Here is a 5,646-nt window from a genome sequence, read left to right as displayed (position 1 = left end):
TCCATGCTTATCTATTTCAGTAGCCAAACAAAGCAGATTGAAATAGGCAAAAAAAAAATGTAGTTTTTCCCTAAGAACATTTCTAAAAGTCAACTTTAAATTTAAAACATAAGAAATTGCAAGTCAAGATAACAAATAGCACAGTGGTCAATGGATTTTAAAAATTGACTGGGACTGAGTACTCAAGCTGCTCAATGGTCTTTTGGTATTGTCCAGTAGAACCCAGGGCCAGGCTTTCCCCATCAAGTGGAAGGCAGAGGGTCTGTTACCGCCAATTGTCCTGCTCTGGGAGCAGATAAAATCACCTGGATAGCTCCTAGTGTGAGAGGACTCTGTGGCAACAAGACGTGGAAAGAGAAGAGGCAGAAGAACAGAGAACAGCTGGTTATGGAGGGCTGACTTTACAAATATCTGTACAAATGTGCGAAGTACAAGAATGGGAAGAGAAACTACAACACTAAAGACAGAAGACATTCCTCCCAAAGGAAAGAGGGGATGCAGATTTACAAACAGTATCACAGAGCAATGCTACCAAAGTTGCATAAACTTGTGCTGCTCGGTCCCTAAGGACAAATACCTCAGGTAAAGGGGAAGCAGCTTTCTATCATTTCCCTTTGCTGGTTTTAAACACCCAGAACCCTGGTTCTGAAAAAACAACAACAACAAAGAGACCCAGAACCCAGCACTGAACCAGGGGTGGGACACGAGGAGAAACAAGAGTAAAGAACATGAAGGAAGAACCTGCCGAACCTTGGTATCCCTCCCCCACATTTCTAGGTAGGGAGCTGTTGGTAGGCTGATACCAGATTTGAGATGAATTTGAGGAGGAATAGGGCAATTCTCAATAGGGATAAGACAGGGAAGGCAGTGTAAGTGTTGTCTTCAATGGACAGCTTAGTGCTACAGAAATGCCTCTAGGGCCTTCAAACTGATTTGTCCAGCTGGGCAGAGGGCAGGAAACAGGAGAACAAACAGCCAGATGCAGCTCATCTTCTTGGCGCTTGGGGAAGAGGGGAGGTGGGAGTAGCACTAGAGGCTGCTGGTTCTGCCTTTCTTCCCACTGCTGGTCCTGTGGATCACATCAGGGTTGCTGCTTTCCCTCAGTTCCTGCAGCAGGTCAGATGTCCATCTCAAACTGAGAATCATCCCCTGCAACTGTGTGCTTCTTGTCATGATTGTTCAAATTGTTTACTTCTACTTTGGAGTCTTCGATCAAGGTGCCAGGGCTAGTAACTCCTGGGATATTGGGCAGATGGCAGGGTGGGGTTTGAGCCATGGGAGAATTTCGATGATCCAACAGAAATTTTCAATTATAAATGACTCGGGTCCCTCCGGGCGTGGTGGAGAACAGCGTACCCCCGGGCCCGGGCGTAGTGCAATAGTCATGAGGTAGCTGCGTGGCATCGCTGATGGCCACGGTGAGGGTAGGAATGGCACGGCTCTGGCTGGGTTGGTGGCCGCTGCCAGCTGATGAGGACATGGCTCCAGAGCGGGCTCTAGGCTTTGTCTGATGGGCAGGCAGGCAGGCAGACGGGCAGATGGATGGATGGACCGACTGCCACCAGCCCCCAGTAGCAGCCTCCTTGTTATTTTTAAAGAGAGCTTTCCTTTTCAATCACTAACTGCAATGCTGTCTTTTTTTTTAATTTTATTTATGGGGTGTGTGTGTGTGTGTGTGTGTGTGTGTGTGTGTGTGTTGCCTGCTCAGCTCACCAGGGGGCGGGGCTGGCTGGCATGTGGTGCTGGGGGACTGAACCGCAGTCCCTGTGCTTTGCTAAGCTTGTTCTAAGTAGGTGCTTTAGACCACTGAGCCATCTCACCAGCCCCTGCAATGCTGTCTTGAAGGTCTAAAAGTCTACCTTCAGTTTTGTTCAGGTGGCTTTGCCAGCTTTCAGTGGGAATCTTAATTTCCTGGACACCTGTTTGACTCTGTCTCATGTGTTCTAATGTTTTTCTGTATTGTTCATTCAGTGTTTCCATCATTTTTCTATTTGCCTCTATTTTTTAAATCTATATTTTCTTTAGATGTGCTTAGTAATTCTTTCATGATTGTTATCATTTCTTTTTTTAACCTGAGAGATTATTTGTGATCTGACTTCTTTTATAGCCTGACAGAGTGTTTCTTTACTTCATTTTACTATCATTTCAGATTTTTTTTTTTTCAGAACCAGGGATTGAACTCAGGTCAAGTGCTTATTCTACTGAGTTATCTCCCCAACCCCCTCATTTCAGAAATTTAAAGTGCATGACTTTCAAGTTCTTCTATGTCCTTGTCTCCTGAATTTTTTTTTTTGGGGGGGTGGGCTGAAGGTCTGAAATTGCCTTTTGCTCCTTCATTTTTTTTTAGAAGCTCAGTATTTGATCTTTTTTTTTTTTTGACATCAGTTATTTTATTTTAAAGAAAAAAAATAAAAACAATGGTACAAAATCTCAAAATAAGATTTTAGGAGAGTAACAATGGTTAGTACATTGTGTATTGTTACTGCCAAAGTAGTTTCTCATATTACAAGATATAGGCAAGAAATAATAAATAAACAACATAGATACAAACCTTTTTTTTTTAAAAGTCAACAGAAAATGGAAATATACTTTTTAAAGTTTCTAATACTAGGAGAAGATACCATACAATCTTTTAAATAAATTGTAAGTCAAAGATACAGTATAAATCTTAGAACAAAAATTAAGATTAAGCAATATTCAGAAAATTAAATGTTTCAAAACAATTGAACTAAGAAAAAGTTTTCATGATAGCAAAGAAGTACTAAGAGTAAAACATAAGATAAATACTGGAATGGCAAGTAAATGACCAGCACTTCTAACAGTTTGAGGATAGGATATTGCACAAAGTTCTAGGGTGTTGTGGACATGCATAATGACCGTGACAGTTACTGGTGGCTAGGCGTCACTTGTGGAACTGAGCTACAGCTATTTCTTTGAAATCCACCCTGTAGACTCAGGTGGAATCATGACTCATCAAGTGGAAGAGAAGTCCATTTCTAGGGTGTGCTGGTAAAATTATTCTGCTGCTGAACACAAAAGAATAACTGAAAGACTACTATTGTATACCTCTTATTCTCCTCTGTTTAATTGTTTGCCCTATTTGGCAGGTTCTTTCCATTCTCATTCATGGGGCTGTGATCAATTTGCTCCCTCTCTAGAACATCATTTAGTAGTCTGTGTAGGCTTGGCTTTGTCATCATGAAATTCTTTAGTTGTTCTTTGTCATGAAAATATTTCACTTCTCCATTATATTTGAAAGAGAATTTTGCAGGATAGATCAGTCTGGGTTGGAATTTGTTTTCTTGCAAGACTTGAAGTACTTTGCTCCACGCTCTTCTTGACTTGATGGTTTGTGAAGAAAAATCTGCCGTTATTCTGATGGGTTTTCCTTTAAATGTGATCTGTTTCTTTTCTTTAGCGGCTTTTAGTATACTGTTCCTATGGTGAATTTCTGGAATCTTGATTATTATGTGTCTGGGTGTGGTTTTCGTTGGATTGATACTATTTGGAGTTCTATATGCTTCGGTTACAGGAATGTCAGATTGTTGCCCCATATTTGGGACGTTTTCTGCTATTACTTCTGCCCATATTCTTTTTATATCATTTGTATTGACTCCTTCCTTCTCATTGATGCCTATTAGTCTCACATTGTTCATCTTTGCATCGTCTTGCAGGTATTGAATTATTTTTTCCTGCATCCTAGTTGTTTTAAAGAGATCTTTTCTTACTTTTTCACTAGCTGCAATGGTGTCTTTCAGGTCAGAAAGTCTATTTTCACTTTTACGCAAACGGTTTTGCCAGCTTGTGATTGAGGTTTTAATTTCCTGTATATCACTTTGAACCTGTTTCATAGATTCTATTTCTTTCCTAAATTGTTTATTCAGGGGTTCCATCATTTTTATATTCTCCTCTATTTTTTTTTTATCAGTGTATTCTTTAGAAGCACTTAGTACTTCTTTGATTATAGTTACCACTACATTTTTTTAGTTCCGAAATTACTTCTGATCTGATTTCTTCTATACCTTTCTGCAGTTGATTCTTTACTGCCAACGCTATTATTTCAGAGATATCAGGTGTATGATTTCCAGTTTCCTCAGTGCTAGTGTCTTCTGCATTTGTACTGGGTGGACTCAGGGCCTGAGACTGCATTTTGTTCCTTCTCTTTGTCATTTTATATACCACTGTCTTCTGACCTTTGGTGTAGAACTTAGAATTATTACCTTAGCACCAGGTCCGGATCTACGAAGTTCAGATTCCTCCAGGCGGGTGTTGTTTGGATCTGGCTGCTGTGCTCCACTTCTTTCTGCTGCAGGTGTTAGAGTTGAACCCTTTGTGTCTCTCTGGCAAGATGTTCTGCTCCTGAATCAGTTGGGTGGGTCTTGCCTCTAGCCTCTTTGCAGGGAGTTCTGCTGAAGGGTTCCATGCTGGGCCTGCGCTCTGGGTCTGTTCAGGATCCCGCGGCCTGGGTCGTCTCACTCACTCGCCGGGCCTGCGCTCTGGGTCTATTTAGGATCCCGCGGCCTGGGTCGTCTCACTCACTCGCCGGGCCTGCGCTCTGGGTCTATTTAGGATCCCGCGGCCTGGGTCGTCTCAGTATTTGATCTTAAGTGGGTTCTATTCCAAGTAGTGAAAAGAGGAGATGAAGGAATAAATGAAGGAAATAAGGAAGGAATAAAGAAAGGAAAGACTACAGAAAGGAAAGAAGGAAGGGAAAATGATGATCGGGAGGAATCTTGCTCCTTCGTTTTGACGTGTTTAAAGCTCCTAAAGTTTATCTGGGCTCTGTGGAGATGGGGGAGGGGGCTGGGGCATGGGTCAGCAAGGCTCTTGCTTCATTTGGGGGGGTAGGTAGGCTCACCAATGCTTCCAAAGATGTCCAGGGCTCAGCATGGCTCCCACAATGATGGGCTTGTGGGCTGCAGCTCAGCAAGGCTCCAACCATGGTGGGGAGGCAGGGCATAGCTCAGCAAGGCTCCAGCCATGGTGGAGAGGCAGGGTACAGCTCAGCAAGGCTCTCAAGAAGGTGTAAGTGTGGGGTACAGGTGAGTGAGCCTCCTCTGATGGTGCTGGGGGTAGCGCAGGGCTCACAAGGCTTCCAAAGCTGTCTGGGGCTCAGCTTTGTTTCCACAGTGGTGGGGGGCAGGGTGGGCTGGAGGGTCACAGCTCAGTGAGGCTTCTGAGATGTTGGTGGGGCACAGCATGGTTTCTTGGGAGGTTTCTTTTTGAAATATGGATTTGCTTTGTAGTCCAGGCTGGTCTTGAACTCACTATATAGCCCAGGTTGGCTTCAAACTTACAGCAGTCCTCCTGCTTCAGTCTTCTGAGTACTGGGGTTATAGACATAATCTCCAGCACCACTCCCCATTTCCTACTGATAAAAATGTATCTCCCATTCTTCAGTACAACCGCACTACACACACACACACACACATCACCACACAAATACACATTCTGCTAATAAATATTCTACTATAAACATAACTTCACATGCATCACACCACACAATACACAAACTATGCATCCTTTTTTTTTTCATGTTGCCTCAGGAAGAGGCAGAGTTGGCAGAATTTTATTTTATTTTATTTATTTATTTATTTATTTATTTATTGGCTCCAAATGCCTTCAGGGCAGGTTTGGCTGGCTTGA

At 42.7% G+C, this 5,646-nt stretch overlaps 1 pseudogene; it reads right to left on the bottom strand.

Annotated features, from left to right (window-relative positions):
• Positions 1 to 667: 667 nt before the first annotated feature.
• LOC101583916 lies at positions 668 to 1,545 on the bottom strand (annotated as a pseudogene).
• Positions 1,546 to 5,646: the final 4,101 nt, after the last annotated feature.

Source organism: Octodon degus, unplaced genomic scaffold (assembly GCF_000260255.1).
Source record: "Octodon degus isolate 3935 unplaced genomic scaffold, OctDeg1.0 scaffold00073, whole genome shotgun sequence".
NCBI classification, from domain to species: domain Eukaryota; kingdom Metazoa; phylum Chordata; class Mammalia; order Rodentia; family Octodontidae; genus Octodon; species Octodon degus.
Note: the sequence above shows the minus strand (reverse complement) of the source record. Positions and strands in the feature narration are given on the sequence as shown.